The following is a 23,776-nucleotide window of genomic DNA, read 5'->3' as shown; positions in this document are numbered from 1 at the left end:
CACGTAGCAATAATAGATGCATACACCGAGGCCCAGACACATTAGTTCCTCTCCCTCACCTCCACCCCTGACCAACGCTAGCAGCCTACAGGTATCAAACACACATATCTTGATAATTTTATCCCAGCTCTTGGCAACATTCAAAAGCACAGGAGAATTGAGGCATCTAGGCCTCAGACATGAAGAAGACCACCAAAACTTGCCCTGGTTCTCTCAGTTGCCCTTCTAGTGGTTTTTGTTTTGATCATTATTTTCTGTATCTTTAGAAGAAGAGTTTGTGCTTATGTTTAGTGCAAGTGCTTTTTGATTAGCTGCTAATTCCATGGGGCTCATCATCTATGGCTTTAAAGGAGCAACAGTATAATATAGATTCAAAAATTACTCTCTGGTTGTTTTATTAAAACAATACTGGTAGGGGCACTGAGGTGCCTCAGTGGTTGAGCATCTGCTTTTGGCTCAGGTTGTGATCAGGTCCTGGGATGGAGTCCTACATCTGGCTCCCCAAGAGTAGCTTCTCCCTCTTTCTGTGTCTCTGCCTCTCTGTGTCTCTCATGAATGAGTAAATAAAATCTTTAAAATTAAAAATAAATAAATAAATAAATAAATAAATAAATAAATAAATAAATAAAAAAAACCGTATTGGTAATGGATAGCTACAATCTTGTTTGATAGCCTTTGACCATCAGATTTCTCAAGGGGCAGTTCAAGCAAATATATGAATAATCCATTTTAGTCAACAGGTATTGGGAAATTGCAGCACCATTTAAAAGCCACTGGAAAAACAAAACTCACTGTCATTATTTCCTGAGTTCCAGACTATGCTATCAATAAGAGATGAGTAATTTTCCACCTCTATTGGACCTCAACTATACCCTGATTTCCCATCAGCTTATTAGTCTAGCATTCTTAATAAGAAAAAAAGGTGTTATCATCTAAATTTTCAGAATTTATCTAATATCTTCTAGAACACAGACCTGCGGCATTATGAAGAATCATAAATTATTAAAATTAAACTATGGTCAAGTCTTGATTTGCTCGCTGAATACATAATAAAAGTGCTCTCATCGTTATTAAGGGGACTGAAAATGCTTTAATGCAAAGAGCTGATAAGAGTCAAGTGAGTTGGGCTCTTTGTTAGTTTCTCTGGGGCTTTGAAAAAAGTCACTTCACCCTCCATTGCCTCAGCTTACCCGCCATAAAGCCAGAGAGATGGTTGCCCTGGTAACACTCTGAATTCTTGAGAATATATTTTTTTAAATGTTATTGAAAATTATAACACACAATGTAAAAGTCTGCTGGAATTATTGGTATTGGAAATGGTACAATTTATGTTGAATTTTAAACTGTCAGTTTATCAAAGACTTGTTTCCAGCATTGAGTTCACTAATGCCTGACTCTCTCTAAAAATAACCAGCAATTTCAGTAAATTGTGAAAGGGGAACATTTGCACGGCTTCCTGTCAGTAAAGACCATTTATGTGCTTGAAAGAAATGCCATTTAGATATGACAAATATAAACCCTGAAATTCTCTATAACTAACCTTGCTCAGCAGAGAGAATATTCCCTTAGAAACTTACCATGTCAACAGGATCTCCTGGCAAAAGGGAGACTTTATTCCAACATGGTGATGTTGAAGACAGTTTATAATGCTCACTATAGTTTTAAAACTTTTCTTCAAAGTCTATTTATTACCACCTTTTAATTTATAAATGTTATCCATATGGTGATGATTCCTCAAACTATTTATCTCTAACTCCGGTGACTCTATTGACCTTAAGCTCCATTCATTCAACAGCTAACCAGACATTTTATGCTCAACATATTCTTGACTCAACTTTTCAGCCTCTACATTAAACCTAGTCTTTCTCCATTCATCACATGGTCATGACTGATTTCCTTTTGCACATGTCAAAACCTGTTCAGCCAACTGAAGCAAGGTTCTATGCCACCCAGAACCTGATTGACCTTTATACATAAAACATCCATCTTTCATACTGTGTCTAATTCCACATGTGCCTAAAACTATCTTGCTCCACCATTTCCACACTCCAGGTAGAGAAAGAGCATGGAGTAGGGAAATAGAAAAGAGGCCGGCAATATTTTTGCTTGATCCTAGGACTAAGAAGTTATGTTTGATATGTGTACAGATGTTGAATTTGACTATCTTTCCTGGCATTGAGAGAAGAGATTTATCTTATTATTATTTTTTTATTGGAGTTCAATTTGCCAACATATAGCATAACACCCAGTGCTCATCCCAACAAGTGCCCCCCTCAGTGCCCATCACCCAGTCACCCCCACCCTGCCCACCTCCCTTTCCACCACCCCTTGTTCGTTTCCCAGAGTTAGGAGTCTGAGAGAAGAGATTTAAACTGAGTTCAGGGGGATCCCTGGATGGCTCAGAGGTTTAGCGCCTGCCTTCGGCCCAGGGCCTGGTTCTGGAGTCCCAGGATCGAGTCCCACATCGGGTTCCCTGCATGGAGCCTGCTTCTCCCTCTGCCTGTGTCTCTGCCTCTTTCTGTGTGTCTCTCATGAATAAGTGAATAAAATCTTTAAATAAATAAATAAACAAACAGAGTTCAAATGCTGACTCATCACTTACTAGCTTATTACCAGGAGAAGGTCATTTGGCCTATCTGATTTCATGTCTGCTATAACCGATCAACCAAACAAATGAGCATATCCATCTATGTCTGTATCCCCACCCAGTTCCAGGACTTTCATCAAAGCCACTATAATGAGTGGTACCAACTACCATAAAAACCCTCTAAGTTGTCTCATTTCTATCACTTTTCCCCACTTCAACCCATTATCCCCAGAACAAAGCGATCATTTCAAAGATCTGCTACATGTCATTCCTTTTCTAGGTTATAGCTTATAAGTAGCTCCCCATTATTGAAACTGAAATCCAGATCTGGGGAAGGCCTGCCAGACCTCACTTTTTGTGCATCAACACTCTTGTTCACTACGCTGCAGGAGCACTGACTTTCTCCTTGTCCCTTAGGCATAAACACTTTCTTCCCACAGGTGCTTTGATTAAGTACCCTTTCTACCTGGAATGCCATTGAATGGATGGCTCCTTCTCCACAGTCAAGGTTTCACAGTAGATATATTTTTTCTAGAGAGAACTTACTTCTCTGATCACCCAGTATAAAACAGGTGCTAGTCAATATGTTTGTTTTATATCTTCTCATTAGAATGTAAAGTCTAAGAGGATATAGACTTCATCTATTTTTGTAGACAAACACCTATACAACACATGTGCATTCTGTTTTGAATGCAGGTATCAGCACCATGATAATTATATTTTTTTGCTCATTTGCCTTGTTTATTTGTTTAAAGGAACTATCTGTTCCTCCAATTTTGTTTATTAGCTGTGAGTTTTAAAATGATATTACATTTAGATGTAGAAGAACCTCGATTTTAAATAAATTAGTTTTTTGTTTTTCTCCCAATTCATTAGCAATTTCTTTATGATATCATGTATTTGTTTATAAATATATAGAGAGAGACATAGGGAGATGAACTAAAATGGCAGATTTTTCTTTTTTAAGATTTTATTTGTTTATTCATGAGAGACAGACTGACAGAGGAGAGAGAGAGAGAGAGAAGCAGAGACACAGGCAGAGGGAGAAGCAGGCTCCATGCACCGGGAGTCCGACGTGGGATTCGATCCCGGATCTCCAGGGTTGCGCCCTGGGCCAAAGGCAGGCGCCAAACCACTGCGCCACCCAGGGATCCCTAAAATGGCAGATATTTATCTAGTGCTATCTTTGGATTCTATACTTTTATTTTTTTAAAAAATGTTGAACTAGCCTCATAAAATGATCTGGGTTGCTCTCCATCTTATTTTATATCTGTCCTGGATGTAGACAGTCTATCCATTTATTTCGTGGGAATTTTGTCCTGTGATCATCCACAAAATCTTTAATACCTGCTGCACTCTCTCATAGTTTTAGAAGCCTATTCTTTTTTTTTTCAGATATTGGTCGAGTTGAGCTTCTGCATTTTTTTCTCCATCGAGGTAAATTTTACATAATGTTCCCAGTTAAAAATACACTCATTATTGGGATCCCTGGGTGGCGCAGCGGTTTGGCACCTGCCTTTGGCCCAGGGCGCGATCCTGGAGACCCGGGATCGAATCCCACGTCGGGCTCCTGGTGCATGGAGCCTGCTTCTCCCTCTGCCTGTGTCTCTGCCTCTCTCCCTCTCTCTTGGTGACTATCATAAATAAAAAAAAATAAAAAAAAATACACTCATTATTAAGATATAATGTTAATACATTGGAAACTACAGTTTCTAATGTACAGTTCTACAAATTTTGACAAATGCATACAGTTGTGTGACCACCATGACTAGAACATAGCATAGTTCCAGCCCAAGGAACTCCTCTGCCCAGTGTTGCCAAGTTCTCTCCTAGTCCCCAGTTCTGAGCAACCACTGGTGTGTTTTCTATATCTGGAGTCTTGTCCTTTGTAAAGTGTCAAATAAATGGAGTAATACAATATGCATCCTCTTGAATCTGGCTTCCTTAGCAAAAACTTTTAAAACGTATTCCTGTTGTTGTGTGTATCAATTCATTTCTTCTTATTTTCTGAGTAACATTCCATTCCATGGATTTATTACATTGTATTTATTCATTCACCAATTATGGCAGGCAAATTAGTGACCTCTAAAAGTAACCATGCACCTAATCCTTAAAAACTGAGTATGTTATGTTAGGTGGTAAAAAGAGACTTTGCTAATGCGATTAAGTTACAGGCCTTGAGATGGGAAGGTAATCCTGGGACAAAATATCATATGGATTGGAGAGACAGCAGTGTCAGAAGGATCTGCTGCCCTTTTGCAGGCTCTGGAATGCAGGGTCCAAAGGCCTTTTAGGAACTAAAGTGGAACCCAGCTGACTGTCAGCCAGAAAACTAGACCCACTCTTATATCACATGGAGCTGGGTTCTGCCAACACCTGAATAACTAAGGAAATACATTTTCACCTAGAATCTCCAGAAAGGAATATAGCACTGCCAACACTTTGATCTTAGCCTGAAGGATAGGTAAGCAGACTTCTATCCACCAGAAGTGTAAGATGATCAATTTGTGTTATTTTAGGTCACTAAGACTTTGGCAATTTTTTTGCAGCACCAGTAGAAACCTAATAGACCAGCTGAAGGACATTTGTTTTTTTTTTTCCAATTTTTGGTAATATTGAGAAAAGCCACTATTAACCATGGAGTACAGTTTTTTACGTAAACTTAAGCTTTCATTTCCCTTGAGTAGATTTCTGGGTCCTATGATAAGCACACAATTATTAGAAATCGCAAAACTGCTCTCCAAGTGACTAAATCATTTTTTATTTTCACAATCCATGTATGAGTGTTCCCACTGTTCTGAGCCTTCACCACCACTTGGTATTTACAGGAAGTTTTTCATTTGTTGGTTTGATAAATATTTGGTGGTAACTCCTTCACTGGTGATTTTAATTTGCATTCTTAATGATTAGTGATGTTGACTTTAGTAGAGTATTTGTTCAAATCTTTTGCCAAACCTTAATTAGGTTATTTTATTATTGGGTTTTGTGCATTTTTCATATATTCTAGTGTATTAATTTCCTAGTGCTGTGTATATTACCACTAACTTGGTGACAACACCCATTTATTACCACTCAGGTTCTATGTCTCAAAAGTCTGGGTTCTCTGATCATAGTCTTACAAGTTAATTCAAGGTGTCAGCTGCTGCATTCTAATCTGGTCTCATCTGGAGCTCAGGATCAACCTCCAAGCTCATTCAGGTTGTTGGCAAAATTCAGTTTCTTGCTGCTGTAAGTGGGGCTGAGATCCTGGTTCTCTGCTGGCTCCTCGCTGGAGTTCTCTCAGCTCCTAAAAGCCACTCTGAAGTCCTAGCCAAGCAGGATCCTAACAAACTGGCTGCTTACTCAGAATCCCTCTCTATTCTCTGTAGTGGGTTCTTAGCCTTAAAGTGATTGTCCTATCACATTTCCCTTATAATGTCATCTAATCCAGGAGTGTTCCATTATATTAAGAGGCTCTACCCAAGGTAGCTGGGTGGCTCAGCTAAGCATCTGCCTTCAGCTCAGATCATGATCTCAGGGTCCAGGGATAGAGCCCTGCATTGGGCTCAGTTGCGAGTCTGTTTCTCCCTCCCCCTTCCCCTCTCCCTGCTTGTGCTTTCTCTCCCTCATTCTCTCTCTCAAATAAATAAATAAAATCTTTAAAAATTAAATAAATAAATAAATAAATAAATAAATAAATAAATAAATAGCTCTTCCCATACTGAAGGGAAGGGATTATATAGTGCAAGACATCTTGGGACCGTCTTAGAATTTTCCTACTACATCTGGATATAGATCTGCCTTAGAATTTTGCCTACTACATCTGAATATAGCAGAATATGTGTTTTACAAATGTTTTCTTTTGGTCTTTCACTTCTCATTCTCTTTTAAAAATATTTTTTGAAGAATAGAAGTGTTTAATAATGAAGAAGTCAATTTTTTTATTTTGTTCCTTTTCATGTATTGTGGTTTTGGTGGCGTACCTAAGAAAGCTTTACCTAACCCAAGGCACAATGATTTTTCTCCTATTTTCTTCTTGAAGCTTTATACTTTTCCATTTTCCATTTGAATATATGATCGATCTTGAGTTAATTTTTGCATATGGTACATGGGTATGGGTCAACATTTTGTGGGGTTTTTTTCCTCTTTTTTGCATATCAATATGTAATTAATACCATTTATGAAAACATCATCTTCTCTCTATTGAGTCTCCTTTGCACCTTTGTCAAATATCATATATATATATGCATATATATATACACACACACATATATGTGTGTATGCACACACACATACACACATATATATGTCTGTTTCTGGACTCTGTATTTGCCACTGTTTTGGATTACTGCAGCTTTATACTGAGTTTTAAAAGCAGAGTGAAGCCTCTAAATTTGTTCTCCTTCAAAACATTGTGACTTTACATTTTGTATTATGTTATATTTATAAGACAGAATATATTGCCCTACCAGATACATTTTAGAATCAGGTTCTCAGTTTCAACACTAACAAAAAAATCTTGCTGGGATTTTGGTTGTGTTGAATCTACAAATAAGCTTGAGGAAAACTGATATAGTAACAGTAATGAGCCCTCTATAAATAAACATGATATACCTCAACATCTATTTAGATATTCTTTTCATTCCTTTTCCAGGGTTTTGTAGTTATCAGTATATAACCCCTACATGTATTTTGTTAGATATATACCTGAGTATTTCATGTTCATTGGTGCTATTGTAAATGATATTTTCAAAATTCAATTTCTGATTGCTCATTACTAGTATATAGAATGACTTACAGGTTGACTTTCTGGCTTGAAACCTTACATTTGTTAGTTCTTGTAGATCTTTGAGAATTCTTTGGGATTTTTCTATATAGATAATCATGTCTATGGAATTTTTTATTAGTCTATTTAATTTAATCTCTACTATTGGTTTCATTTCATACATTTTTAAATGTTTTAGTTGTTGCCCTTGAGTTTATGTCATCAGTTAGTCATAATAATTTCAAATAATATCATATCAGTCTATATAATTATAAGAACTTTACAATACAATGATTCTGTCTTGCCTTCTGGGATGCTTTTATCCTATATTTTGCTTCTGAATATAGCATAAATCCAAATACATTTCTATTATTTTTCCTTTGGAGAGAATCACTGTTAAAGCAAGTACAAAATAAATAAATAAATAAATAAATAAATAAATAAATAAATAAATTACAAATAAGAAAGAAAACATTCGCTCTTATTTTAATTATTTATAGGGAACTTTGTAACTTTTCTATAGAGACAGGTTTCTATGTATTACTGTATTCTTCTGCCTAAACAATTTCTTTTAATATGTCTTCTAGTGTAGGTCTGTTGATCAAGAATTATATCTTTTTTTTTTTTTTAAGAATTATATCTTTTTTAGGTCCTATCTGTGGAAGATATTTTCGTTGGATGTAGGAATCTGTGTTGGCCTTTTTCTTCTCAGTACTTTGAAGACATCCCTTCTTGTCTTCTAGTTTGCATAATTTTTAATGAAAAGTCTATCATAATTCTATCTTTGCTCTTCTGTGTACGTTTTGGTTTTGGAAGGTTGTTTGTGTTTGTTATTGCTTTATTGTTGTTGTTGTTGTTGTTGTTGTTGAGCTTCCTTAAGGATTGCCTCTTTTCTTTGTTTTTTTAGCATTTTGAATATGATGTGTGTGTGTGTGTGTGTTGATTTTATCACACTTGGTGTTCAAATTTTCTAGATTTGGGGTTTATTTTTTATGTTATTTTTAGAAAATTATCAATCATTATATCTTCAAGTAATTCTTAAGTTTCATTATCTCTCTTCTTGCATTCTAGTATTCAAATCACACATATGATACTTAGACCTTTGGATGATATTCTATAGTGCTTGTATGCTTTGTCTTATTTTTATTTTTCTATCTTATTATGTTTCAGTTGATTTCTATGGACCAATTCATTGATGTTTATATTCCTTAGGATTGTTTTGTCTACTAATGAATTAGTCAATACAATGCTTCAGTTTTGTTACTATATTTTATTCTAGTCTCCAATATAATCCTTTTTTTTATAGTTTTCCCCTCTGCTGAAATTCCCCATGTGTTCATACATGTTTTCCACAAAATTTTTAACATATTAATTATAGTAATTTTTAATTCCCTGTTTCATAGTTCCAATATCTGGTTCTTACCTGAGTCTGGTTCTGTGGACTATTTTGACTCTTAATAGTGGGAGTTGGCTTGTGTTTCTTTTTTCCCTGACTTTGTGTGTGTGTGTGTGTGATAGATAGTCTTTGTTGGAAAGCCACACATAAGGTATGGGACTGTAGACACTGAAGTAAACAGCATTTATGCCTGACATATGAATCAGAACCTCTTATTCTGTTTGGTCATTAGTTAAAAGTGTTTGTGTCTTCCAGGCCTGCACTGCAAGGTAGGCTTTCTATGATCCCTTGCCCAGTGGTTAAAGTTTTCCATGATTTCTTGGTGAAAATCCAGGAAGAAGGACCTATGAAAGGTTGAAAACCTCCTTTGTGTCTAGAACTCCAGAAACCTTGCATTATCTTATATAGAGACTAACAATTCATTAAACATGTTAGCTAAATTTTTCCTTCCCACTTAAATGAAGGACCAGTCTTCCTCCCCTGCTTTGTAAAAGGTAGTCATTTCCTGTTCTATTTCTCCTTGAATATACCTGCCTTTCCTTAGGTCTAAGGCTAGGTGCTTACTTTGTAACTTCACCTCTTTGAATTTGATAAAATTATGATTATTTTAATATGACATCGGTTTTCCTTGTTGTGATGGGAATCATCATCTATCTAACATTCTGTACTCTAAGTGAAAGCTAGAAGTCCGCAATTTCTTAAGACAAGAAAAAATCATGTGTATTTGTACTACATACTAATCAAACCAATCTAGAAATCAATGGGAACTTTAGTTGTACATAAATGAATTCACCTTAAATGATTCTAGAAATTAAATATGTCCAAGTCAATTAAGGAATTACAAGTAAGAGTCAAAATCCATTCATGTTTTTAAAGAGCTTACAATCTATTGGGAGAGAATAGAATGATAAGGAGAAAAGTATAAAAATTCAGTGTCAAATTCTTTCTGCTATTCCCTTCTATTACCTTTAAACAATAATGATAAAATGAGTTTTCTGCTATCAGAGATTGAGGTCTGGGTCTAATCTCATGAGAACTCGGACAGCCATCTCTGAGAGGCATTAAGAAGCTTGTGGGGAGCACAGAGCCACCTGACTATAAGTGTCTTGTCTTAATAAATCACTGTAACAACTGATTATACAAAACTTGACTATTAAATGTGGCTCAAAAGCAATGCTGAGGTGTGCCTGGGTGGCTCAGTCTGTTAAGTGTCTGCCTTGAGCTCAGGTCATGACCCCAGGATCCTGGGATTTAGCCCTCACTACAGGCTGGGGACTCCCCACAGGGAACCTGCTTCTCTCTCTCCCTCTACCACTCCCCCTGCTTTGTTCTCTTGCTCTCTCTCTCTCTATCAAATAAATAAATAAATTTTTTTTTAAAAATGCTGAAAATGATAGTCTGATCCCTATTTGTCTTCTTTGATGGCATTTGTATATATTTTCACAATTAATTACTACTTTTCATTGATCATGCCAAGGTGGGAAAAAAAAGATAAAAAGGAAGTAGAAGTAGATAGGAACAAGGAAAGTGTGAGATCATAAGAACCCAAGAGGTAGTTCATATTCAAATATATATATGGAAATAGAGTTTTAAAATCCTCTGCAAAACCAATCTTAATCTTGGGTTATATAACATGGTATAAGGACAAACTTGGCTTTTGAAGCAGAGCAAAGAAGAGAATAGAATCAACCAGATGTTCAGACAAATTGCTGAGGCCTCACAGCAAGTTTTACTTAATGCCACCCTATCATCCGCTTTAGACAATTTAAGATCGAGAGCACAGTCAGACTGACAAATACATTTGCTCAAGACCTTCTCCATTATAATTCCATTAATATCTCTGGGCCCAGAGCCAGAGAAAAACATCTGGTAGGGATTATATTTTTGCAGAGATAAACTTGCAGATGTTCAAAATCATTTTTAAGAAAATTTATCTATAAAATATTGTGATAGACAAGATGAAAAAAATGGCAAAAATGAGATTGGGAATTATATATTATAGAAGTATTTTGGAGTTTTAAAATATTTTAATATAATAAAATCAATATATTCACACATTAAAAATAAATCCATAAAGATGATAAGAGGGTATTTAAAATATTTCAGTCCAATTCCTTACACTGTCACTCCCTATTTAATTTCCCTTACAACAGTCTTTATTTTTATAAAGTTGATAGCTCTCACAATTCCAAAGAGTATACTCAATCAGCGCCCATTTCTTAAGCTAGAAGCATTGTTTAAATATTGGCTGCCTATGTAAAATGGGAAAAAACTAGTTTATTTCATATTATTCCTCCTCCATCTACTCTTCATATTTATGTTACTAATTTAAATCTTCCAGTTATTATTTCACAGTTAAAAATAAAATCCTTGGAGGACACCTGGGTGGTTCAGTAGATTAAGTGTCTGACTCTTGGTTTCAGCTCAGATCATGATCTCAGGGTCCTGGGATCCAGCCCTGAGTTGGGCTCCACATTCAGTGGGGAGTCTGCTTGAGGTTTTTTTTTTTTCCTCTCTCCCTCTCCCTCTACCCCTCCCCTTACTTGCACTCTCTATCTCTCTCAAATAAATAAATAAATCTTTAGGAAAAAAAAATAAACAAGATTCTTAAACTTATATTTCTTCATCCATTATATCATTAGCTATTAGATTAAATATAATACCTTTCTAGTGCATAGAACAAGGAAAGGAAAGTCCTTTACTTCTTCTCCCACACTAGTTCCACTTACTGGCTATTGTAGGCTCTAATATTATTCCTATATTCATGCATTTATAACATTCAAATTCTGCTTCCTAACTATTGTTAAGACATCCAGGTATTATCTATAGGAGAATAATAAGATTGAAAACTGAATAATTTAAAATATTATAATTTTTCAATATTATATACTACATATTCAGTAGTGATTGATTCCTGGAGAAAGATATGGAAGCCTATTTTAAACTCTTGCCACTCAAAGACTTAATGCTTCAAGGTCAAAAGATTCTTAATATTTTTTTTCTACAGCAATTGATAAAATACATGGCACAACTCTATTTTGTCCATAATTGGATGACTTTTTATGTAGTGTCATGGGTACTATTAAATAAATCATCCTTTACATTTTTAATTATGATTATTAAAATTCTCTATTGATCTGTTTCTGGAGCCTGAGATTTCCATTGCCCAAGAGGTGAGGATAAAAGAGTTCACAATATGAGTGTTTTATTTTTTAATCTTAAAGACAAGCTTTTAAGCTTATTTGAGGAAAAACAGTTGGTTATGAGAATTTCATATCCCAAATCTTTATTTTATGAGAGTAGAAAAAAAATATTAGTGAATAGGAAGAAATAGTAGCCCAAAATAGGGCCCTTTGCCAAAACATGAGGTCATGAAGGTGCAGAAGTTGCCAGACAGGTCAAAAGAATTGAGAGACTGAAAGAGGTACAGCAATAAGACAGGGAGTGAAAGAGCAACCACAGCAAAGAGGCAGCAGCAGCCTCTTCTAGCACATCTCCTGAAACAGTTTTCACACATTGCATCACAAATGACATGGCTGACACCCAAAAAACAGATAGGATGAGGTATCTCAGTGAAAGGCCATTGAGAATACATTGGATAACAAGAGGATCTGAGTAATTAGTAAGAAGTAGGAAAAAAAAAATGACTATAGGAAATTTTTAAAATGCAGCATGACTTGACCTGATGCATTTAGAGCACAATGCACAAAACAACTGTTAAACACATTTCCTTTTTAAGTGCATATACCAAGATAGTCCATATAGTCCATTAATTATAAATATATTTCAAAAATTAAAATCCTACAAGCGGAGCACTTGGATAGCTCAATTATCTGACTTTTGATTTCAGCTCAGGTCACAATCTCAGGGTCATGAGATTGAGCCCCTAGTCAAACTCTGCATTGGCTGGGGAGCCTGCCTCAGATTCTCTCTCCTTTTCCCCTTCCACCCTCCACCCTTAAAAGGAAAAAAAAATCTTACAAAGCATATAGTGTGAATACATCAGCATTAAATGAGAAGCCAATATAAATAAGATATATAAAAAAAGTCCACACATTTAGAAGTTGAACACACTTCTAAGGAACCATGATGAAAATAGTAATTTAAACTGAAAAAATAAAAATAAACATATCAAAATTTGTAGATACAGCTAGCAGAGTTCAGTGGGAAATTTATAAATGAAATGCTTGTATTAGAAAAGAGAAAAGATTTGTAAAAAAATTTTTCATTTTAAGAAGCTAGAGAAAAACAAATTTACCCTAAAGGAGGAAGGGAGGAATTAAAAGACGTGGTAATTAATGAACTAGAAAACAAAGAATAAAGATATAAACAAATAATAACAAGATTATTAAATAACAATATATAAAATATATTGCTAAATCTCAGCAAGACAGATTAGGATTAATAAAAATGAAAAAATACAAGTTATTAATGACCAGGGGATAGTAACATATAATTGTAGCTATAAAGAGACCTTAAAATGATGGTAGAGGCTATTATGAATAATTTTATGCCAATAAATTTTATATATTAAGTAAAATAATCTTTTTAAAAAATATTTTAATATTTATTCATGAGAGAGAGGCAGAGACATAGGCAGAGGAAGAAGCAGGCTCCCTGCAGGGAGCCTGATGTGGGACTTGATCCCAGGACCCTGGGATCATGACCTGAGCCAAAGGCGAGTGCTCAACCATTGAGCCACCCAGATGCCCCCTTAAATAAAATAATCTAATTAGTAAACAATTTATAAGAAGCAATAGAAAATATAAATAGCACTAGATTTAATAAAAAGTTTATAATAACTTTCTCATGAAGAAAAATTCAGGCCCTGATGTTGTCCTGGTTAAACTCTATAAAATACTTAAAGAAAAAAAATAATACCAAATACTTAAGAAAATATCCCAAGAAATATAGAAACTTTCATCCTAATAAATAAATTTAGCAATGTCAAATGATAAAAGGAAAAAATTAAAAATTCACTGTATTTACATATTCAAGTATCAATTTGAAAATGAATTTTAGAACAATTTAAACATCAGAAAAACATATAAAACCTCTAATACAAACTATACAATGTTACAAGAAATGGAAGAAGATTGAAGTATGTTGAGGGATACACTATTCTCATAAATTAAAAAATTCAATATTACCAAAGTGTCCATAGATTCAACAAAACCTCAGTTGTCTTTTTGGTACAAACTGGCTATTCTGAAATTTCCATGGAAACGAAAAGTATTTACCTTAGACAAAATAATATTTAAAAAGAAGAATAAATTTAGAGGACTCACTCTTTAGTGTTAAAATTTACTGCAAAGTTACATTATCAAGACAATGTGATATGGTTAAAAGGTAGAGAAAAAGCTCAATGGAACAGAAAAGAGTCTAAAAAAGACACATGCACATATGATTAAATGATTTTGAAGAATTAAAAATACCAGGGAAATTAAGTTGGAAAATGCAAGTTTTTTTCAAAAACTTCTATTGAAATAACTTGATAAATTTATGGGGAAAAAAATCCCAACTTCTCCTCAACATTACGCACAACAATCAATTTGGGATGAGGGTAGATCTAAATTGTAAAAGCTAATGTTGTGGTAATTTTAGAAGAAAATGTAGACTATCTTCCCAAGTTGGGGAAGGTAGAGATTTCCCAGAGAGTACACAGAAAGGTCCAAATGGAAAGTTAAATAGTGGTAAGTTGGACATCATTAAAACTTAAAACTTCTTGCAAGTTTGAAACCAAGTGCTTGCAAAACAAAGTTGTGATAATCACAGTTATAATGGGTATAGGAATTGTCCAAAGGATATAAATGCTAAACAAATGTATTTGCCTGCAATGAACACTCTTTATACCCTTGCATTTATAGTTATTCAGTCAACAAACCTTTATTAGTACCTACAATGTCCAAGCACTAAGCTAGGCTCTAGGAATAAAAAATTGAGCAAGTCATTGTCCCTGCCATCAAAGAATTTGCTATCTAGTAATTTACATTGACAACTGGATGTAAGAGGAGCTGTTCTGGGGGTAAGTAGAGGATGTGCCTGCTATTAATTGAAGGTTACATAAGTCTATTTTAAGACTCAAGGACTGGCATCCAAAGGAAACCTAGAGGCTAAGGAGAAATTACCCAGTTGAAGAAATGAGCAGTCGTGCTTGGGAGGTGGGGGACTTCACAGAGGTTGAAATGGAGAGGAGATGTTTGAGGCAGGAGGAACAAAGACCTGTACAGAGGTTCTGGGGAGAGAGAAAGATGGAGTATATTGTGGAAGCCAAGTGGCCTTTAAGATGACTGAGTGCCCAGCACAAGAATGGAATGGGGGTGGGATAAAGCTGCATATAAGAGCAGGGATTTCATCTTTGTCAATTATACTGAGGGGATGCGATTTTATTCTGAGGACAATGAGAAGAGAGTCAAGTGTTTTGTTCGCTTGCTTTTATCAGGGAATGACTGGATGTGCTAGGAATTCTCTAGCTGTGGTGTGTGCAACAATTGGGTGGGTTGGCGGGGTTGTGGTAGACTAAACTGGCATTGCAGATACCACAGAAACTGATGAGCACACTCTGAAGTGGCAGCAGATAGGCTGGCCAGAAATGGGCAGGATAGGTTTGAGAGAGATTTGAGAAAATGTGGCTCTAGACATAGAGACAGGGGAAGGATGCAGAGTTAGAGAGGTCATCTATGGCTCCATGTGCTTCAGGTTGGAGAGGCTGCCCCGTCTTATCCTACTCTGTGGAATGGTCAACAAACACTAGCAGTCAAAAGTGTCCATGAGTATGAGCGAGAAGGAGGTCTCTGGTGAAGATGAGATTTCCAGTGTCACAAAGGGGCACAAGATGAATTCCAGGAGTTTCAAAGAGTGAGTAGGAGAAGAACAGGTCACTAATCTTAATGATATTTTTTTAATAAACAACTATGAAGAGAAGGGGGGAAAGTCTGCTTCTGAGAGAAGCAAGGATAGAGATTTTTTTTAAGTTGAGATTTGAGCACATTTAAATATATTGTAATATATAGAATTGAATCACTATATTGTACACATGAAACTAATATAACACTATATGTTAACTATACTGGAATTAAAATAAACAATATAATGAGGAAAAGAAGAGAAGGAAGAGACTAAAGTTACAAAGAGGAAGGGAATGATCCACATGGTGATTTCCAAAGGAGTGTGTGCAGGAAGTAGAGAGAGAGAAAGAACAGGGAGATGAAAGCAAAGTCAAGGTGAAGGTTAGCTTAACCCTGAAGAAAGGACATCTTTCCACTTTATTCAGAAGGAGTGTTTGCAGGTATGGAGGACAACAGTTGAAGGAGTTGCTGCAAGGCCCCATTTGTGTGTGTGTGTGTGTGTGTGTGTGTGTGTTAGTGTTTGTCTAATAAGAGTTGATACCACCTACTGACAGTCTCTGAAGAGAATTAATGAATTATAGGAGGAAATTTTGAAATAACTATCTTAAAAATGTTAAGGGCAACTGGAAGCATAGAAATTTGTTAAGAGTCCTTGAGGTCCTATTTTGTATTGGTGACCTTGCATATGTGAGGCATTGAACTACATGGCTGTGTATTTTGATTCAGTAGTTTTCACAGACATAAGCTCATGCACAAAGAAGTTGGACCATTGCTTCATTTTAGTGATTTTTCAAGTAAATATGCCAGGATATAGGGAGGGAAGCCCACGCTATTGGCAAGGGTGATTGATGTGAAAGACTCTGGTGCATAATAAGCTGGATACAGAAAAAAAAATTGGATAAAGCTGAGAAATAAAGAACATGTATGGAAGTTTGCAGACCATAGATCTTGATAAGGTCTAGGATTCAGTTACTCAGTGAGAGTCATTGATGGGATGCACTAGGAATGGTAGGAGATTCTTGTTAGAGAATAGCAGGTTTAAACATAAAATCTTAAAAGTTGGATCATTCCTAGGGGGTCCCAAGTACTGGAAGGGCATGATTGAAGTAGGGTGGACATACAGGGCATTTAGAACCAATAAGGTCAAGGTTTGGAACAGCTGTCAAAGTAAACATGGAAATGACTCATCATAGCTTGAGTGGGAATGAAGAGAAGGATTCAATAATGATAAGATGAATAGTAGTGAAGAAAGCAAAAGTAATGATGCATTGAGGTTATTAAAAGCAGACAGAAACCTGTGCAAGGTCACAGATAGCCAGAAGAATGTAGCAAATGTCACAAGTCCAAATGGTATTGTCTTGAGTCCCGGGCAAAGGAGAAAGGGAGAATGGGGCAGCAGAGGTCTTGGATTCATATTTTACTAGAAGAAACTTAGGAAGGTCTGTTTATTTACCAACAGATAAAGAGAATAAATATGTTTACAAACACATCTGTTCAACCTTTACAGATTTAAGTAGCAGGTTGGATGACAACAGGGAAATGAAATGACACTGTCATTATATCTGAATTGAAAAAGTCACAGAAAGCTGTAAATAGTAGTTATTATCTTTCCAAAATTTACTCTCAGTCTCTAGAAATCTTCTAGAACCTGGAAATTTGATGAGGAGGTGACTTAAAAAGAATAAAGGTGTTTGTGGGAAGAAAAAAAATACATAAAAGAGCTGCTGGTGGAGAGAGACAGAGATGGTCCATAATTAATATGAACATCAATCTTTTTGAAATGTCAGGGTGAAAGCCTATTCTTGCTGAAATAATTTGATTCACTATCTCTTAAAATAGCACAGAAAGCAAGGGAAAAGGGGCATTGGCAAAGAAGAAGTTGATGAAAACAATAGTACCTGGCTTCTTCTCATCTTTCCTTGGTGTGCAAGGTCCCAGGGGAAAGGGGTGGGGGGGTCAGCTGATGTTACTTGCTGGGTCCTGGCACTGCTCCTGGCCTCCAGTTACTGGTTTGAGCAGTAGAGATAACTGCAGAGTATGGGAAGTTCCTTGATTTATGCTGCAATTTATACTCTAAATGAAGTCAAGTTCCAGAGGTATTTTAGCCTAAAGTATAAGCTTTCCTCATCATTCATTCCAGAAACATCCCCTCCAAACTGCTGACACTGTTTTATATAACACCAGTATGACAATAAAGCATTATCATTCCTTTTTTTTTTTTTATCATTCCCTTTTATTAAGTGGCTTCTGTGGGGCAAGCATGCACTTTCAATGTATGGCTTCTTCCAGTTCTTACATTGGCCCTGTGTGGTTAACACGATCCCCATCTTGGAGAGAGGAGAAGAGAGACTCAGAAAGGTTAAGAGTGACATAATACATTTTTAGATACAAGTTGTTGGCTCTGTAACTGCCCCTCCCCCACCCGATGACCTTTCCTCCGTGTCACACAGCCTTCTGAACAAGTTTCTCTGGCCACTGGCTTTTTCTCAGAAAAGGTCTGGAAAAGACATAACAAATTACAGCCTGTTGCTCCTCAGACCACTACTTGTTTCAGCTCAGTGGCTCCAAGGTGATCAGGGATCAGATCCAAGACCCCATGAGAATATGATGAATCCATGCCATCCTTTATGTCCACACCTCACCTCTGTAGGAAGCACAGATTTTTGCCCTTCCCTAATGCTGGAAGGGGCTCAGTCCCTACAAGAGAGAGCCAACACATTCTGGTGATGATCTTAATTTAGGCATTTTTTTTCATCCAACATGCATTTACTGAGTATCATCCACGGACTCTATTCTGTGATGGGCATTTGGAATATATATCTCAATAAAACATTGCCCTTACCCTCAGTGAGCTCACAGACCCATGAGGGCAAAGCCATGAGGGTAAATGGTTACAAGGCAACAAGGCATGGGTAAAGATAGGATTATGCAAGCAAACTCCAAAGTAGGCAAATGGAGAGAGGCAAAGATGAGCAACCACACCATGGTATTCTCAATGGAACTGTGAACCACACTCAGGCTTACACTCACTGCCCCCAGGGATATTTAGTTTTGTCAGTATTACCACCTTAGCCATATCAAAAAGAAACAGAATCAGGGTCTTGAAGTTAATTCAGTTTTTCAGCCATAAGTCAACCCAGGACCAAAGGAAAACTAAATAAAAATTGAAAAACTTACTTCCGAAAAAGGCTAAATGACATTTTTTTAATAATGAAAATGTGTTTCTTCTTAAAAAAAAAAAAAAAAACTGTGACTGTAAGACCAAAATATACTGGCTCGTGCATTGCTGGTTTCCAGACGTCAATCTTTTTTCCAGATTTCTGAAGATATTTTTATCTAGAGATACATTTTATCAATTAGTTTGCTCCCTCTGGGTAACAGAAATCCTGGCAAGTAGAAGAAAGGTAGCTTTAGTCCCTTTTTGCCTCATGAAACTACAAACTCTGGTAGCAAGCTGTGGTTAGTATTGGTTCAGAGGCTCGTCAAAGTCTCTGGGACTCTCTGCTTTTTCCTTCCAGGCTGTGTTAAGAGAGCTACTGCTGTTCCCTAGCTGCTGCTGTATTCATGGAAAACTTAGTTGATGTGTGTCCTAGTCAAGGAAAAGGGGCATGAGCCAACTAAGTTTGCCTTTCGTTTCTGGAAGCCCTACCCAGTAACTTCTGTTTATATTGCAAAGAGCACCGTTCCACCACAGTGGATGTCACATGTGTTATATCTCAAAGACAAACACCACTGCTGTGTCATCATCCCATCTGCAAGGGAGGCTGGGATTTTTCATATACACACATACACACATGCATAAATATATTATATAAATATGTATTTGTACTGTTTCCATCATTGCTTCTCCCCTTGTAGGGCTCTGTTAATAAGAAAGATGGAAGAGTGTCTATCGAGGATGCAAATATTAATCTCCACCATAATCTTTAACATTTATTTGTAGAAAACAGTATGGCTTTGGTCTTTCAGGAAAACTTTTATAAATCACTCTCCCTTAATAAATTCTAATGGGGCAGGAAGAGAAACAAGTTAGTGTGCTCAGCTACACTACCAGTACCACCGAAATATTTATAGCTCTCAAAACACAGATCTGCACACAGGCCGTTAAGGTACTCCTGATTCATTTGTATCAACTGGTTGAGTCTATATACCTGAATTCTTTTTTTGGTTCTAATTATTGCTTCGTAACTTTATATTAATATGTTTAAACACTGGTTCATAAATTATGTCTTCCTTAGGAAAGAGATGCAAACTGTCAAAAGGAAGAGTCTTACATTTTTCTGCTTTGATATCTTGAGGCTTAGGGAAAGAGAAAATAGAGCATGAAGCAAAAATGCAATGTGATTTGAGGTTGGTATTCTTGGCTCAGAAATTCCAGCTAGCAAAGCAGTTAGCTGATTCAAAATAGTACCCTTCTTAAAAGACAAAACTAGTATCTGTATATATGCATATGCACATATATGTGTATATATACATATTTAATAGGTGCATCCTTGCACATATGTGTATTTAACATCTCAAACACATATTTTCTTCTGAAATGGGACTCACATATTTTAGGTTATTTTATTTGTTTATTTTAGTGTTGCCAAAGAACAAAACCATTCCCCAGAGCAAATCCTGCCTTCTACCAGGGGATTTCTTAATGTTTCCTGTTGCGAAAAACTTAAAAGATGTCTCCTAATTGCAAGGACTATATTAGCTGACCAGCTTATTCTGCTCCCTGTCATCTTTTTAACATCTCAGCAGCTCTAGCAGGTTAATTTATTAACTTCTGAGTCACTACTATGTCCTGGATAAATATTACCAGGCATATTAAAATACATTAGTAAATCAAGTAGTCTTGTCAGCTGAATAACTAATTAATCATATGATAAAACATGTATTTACATCTATTATGAATCAGGACCTCTGCTGGACCCTAGCAATACTAGTAGGATCTCAGATGTCATGTCTCCAGTACTGTGGCCAGGCAGTTACAACAGCATACAATGAGTTCCATGGAAAAGCATGTGATCTTTAGAATGTTTTTCCAAAATATTAGTTGAATAGAGAGAGCTAAGGGGAAATATTTTTAACCAAACCCAATATCTTTATCTTATACTGGTACATAAATACATAAATATACTTTCTTTTTTTTGTAAGAATGCAATACTCTAGCATCTACTCAAGTGGATGACAATTACTATTTTTCCTAAACTAAGCACCCTTTATATGCTTTAGTAAGTACTTATGTGAATTATACTCATATTCTTTTTCAAAAGGATTTATCTAATTATTTAAGAAAGAGAGAGAGAGAGAAAGAGAATGCATCCATGAGCAGAGGGAGGGGTAGAGAGGAAGGAGAGGGAGAAAGAATCTCAAGCAGACCTCTGGCTGAGCACAGAGCCCAAAGGACCCCGAGGTCATGACATGAGCTCAAGAGTCTGATGCTCAACCCACTGAGCCCCAGGTGCCCTACACTCACACTCTTTTTAATAGGCTTTGGATTCTTATTCATTCTTGGGAAAAAAATGTTTAAGTGATGTTTTCCAGAGATATCCTTAATAAATTAACACATTCTGCTGATTTCAGAAAACTATGACCTAAAAATCATTTTTATTTTGGTAAAATAGTACAGGTAAAATATTTTATTTTTCTGACTTTGGAAGAGTAACTGTACTCTTTATAAAGCTGATATTCAGTGTGTGTGTGTGTGTGTGTGTGTGTGTGTGTGTGTGTGTTTGTGCATGTGAGAGAGAGAGGGAGGGAGAGAGGGAGAATATTTGTATTGAAGGCTGGGGAAGGTGAAGGTTTCCATTTTCTGTTAATTTGTTTTTATAAATTATGTTAAAATTTTGGTATATATGGGATCCAACAGCTATTGTTTGTCTTTGCGGCTCTTATCTAGAAAGAATTGGGAGCTTCTTCCTTGTGCAGGGACCAAATTCTAGAGACATTTTTAATGTCCTGGCAGATGCTTCAGACTTTTCTATTCAAGTATTTAGATTCTACTTAAAGGGAGGCAGTATCCACAGTGGATATGAGCATAGGCTTTGGAGACAGATAGGAGTAGGTTTGGGCTGGATGGTCTGAGTAGACTGCTCATTTGTAAAATGAAGCCCTAATGTCTTTTTTTTTTTAAGATTTTTATTTATTTATTTATGAGAGACACACAGAGAGAGGCAGACACATAGGCAGAGGGAGAAGCAGGTTCCCCTCAGGGAGCCCAATGTGGGACTCTATCTCAGGACCCCGGGTCATGCCCTGAGCCAAAGGCAGATGCTCAACCACTGAGCCACCCAGGAGCCCCATCCTAATGTCTGTTTTATTAGGGTATTGCTACTCAATGTATGTGAAGTGCCCATCTTAGTATTTAGTAAATGTTCCATGACTAGGTGCTATCATTATTACTATCTAGTTATTTCAAACACCTTTGCACTTATTCTCCTCATATTAATTAAGGCTATTTAATTCATATCAGCTGAGGTATAGTAAAAGCAGCTGTTTTCCAGGATGACATGGCAGACAGTTGAAACAGGTCCTATTTCTACAATGTTATTTACTAATATATGTTCGAACGTCAAGCGATTTGTATTCTTATCCAGGATACTCATAACTCAGAAAATCATCAGTTCAGTAGGTAGAACTGCCAAGATATTAAATGGATGATTTAGGACTAAGTAAGTTGGCCAAATATTATCACAATATTCAATATGTTCCTTCAGAAGAGAATTGAAATATTTATGACACTATGTTTCCTGACAAGCTGTTTAAAGCATATTTTTGCTTTCTACTACTTCTTTGCAGTAAAGAGAGAGAGAGAGAGAGAATATTCATGAATAAACCTAGTGAGAATAAGGCATGACCTCAATAAGAAAAAGTACAATTACAACTGGAAGTTATAAAAGAACACTTGAATAAGTGAACAAATGTATCCTGTTTTTAAAAGAAAATGAAATATTCTGAAGGTATCAATTCTCCATATTTAAAATATAAGCCCAACAAGTATTTTTTCTTACTAGTTATTTATTTTTTTAATTTTTTTTTTAATTTATTTATGATAGTCACAGAGAGAGAGAGAGAGAGAGAGGCAGAGACACAGGCAGAGGGAGAAGCAGGCTCCATGCACCGGGAGCCTGACGTGGGATTCGATCCGGGGTCTCCAGGATCGCGCCCTGGGCCAAAGGCAGGCGCCAAACCGCTGCGCCACCCAGGGATCCCTTACTAGTTATTTAAAAAGCTGTAAATTCACCTAAATATATACATAAGTTTATATATATATATAGAATTGATAAAAATTATCTTAAAATATATTAAATATAGCATAAAGACAAAATGATGACATTATCAAATTAATCTGTAGATCCTGATGGAGAAGGGTAAATATTCCAGCAGTAGACCATTTCTTGCATTAAAATTTTCCATGGAATTAAGGCAATATTGGGACGCCTGGGTGGCTCAGCGGTTGAACATCTGCCTTCGGCTCAGGGCGTGATCCCAGGGTCTGGGATCGAGTTCCACATCGGGCTCCCTGTGAGGAACCTACTTCTTCCTCTGCTTATGTCTCTGCCTCTCTCTTTGTGTCTCTCATGAACAAATAAACAAATCTTTTAAAAAAATAAGGCAATATAAAAAATCAGTGAGAAACAGAAAGATTTATCAAATTTTTAAAACTGAGTACCAATTGGGACTTAAATTCATTTAGTTTCCTCTGACCCCATAACTATAAAATTACTAATGACTTAAAAAATAAAAATTTTGAGGATGCTTCGGTGGCTCAATTGGTTAAACATCTGCCTTCAGTGTAGGTCATGATCCCAGTGCCCTGGGATCAAGCCTCAGCCGACTTCTCCCTCTCCCTCACCCAACTCATGCTCTCTCTCTCTCTCTCTCTCTCATTTATTCAATCTCTTTTAAATAAGTAAAGCCTTAAAAGAATTTTTAAGATAGGTAAAAATGTTAAAAGAAGGATATATCAGAACACAAGAAAAGCCAAAAAAAAAAAAAACCCAAAAAACCAAAAATCTCTAAAATGAAAGAAAAAACCCAGCAATGTTTAAACCTGACTTAAAAACTGAGCTCTGTGCCTATCATTACTTCCCATCCTCTGCTAGATTGTACCACCTTACTCGGGATATTTCTCTTATACATGAAGATGTGCCTTTTGTCCTTATTTATATTCCTCTGTACATCTCTTAATGGATATTAGATATTCTAGG

The sequence above is a fragment of the Canis aureus genome, chromosome 12 (genome assembly GCF_053574225.1).
Source record: "Canis aureus isolate CA01 chromosome 12, VMU_Caureus_v.1.0, whole genome shotgun sequence".
Classification (NCBI taxonomy): Eukaryota; Metazoa; Chordata; class Mammalia; order Carnivora; family Canidae; genus Canis; species Canis aureus.
Note: the sequence above shows the minus strand (reverse complement) of the source record.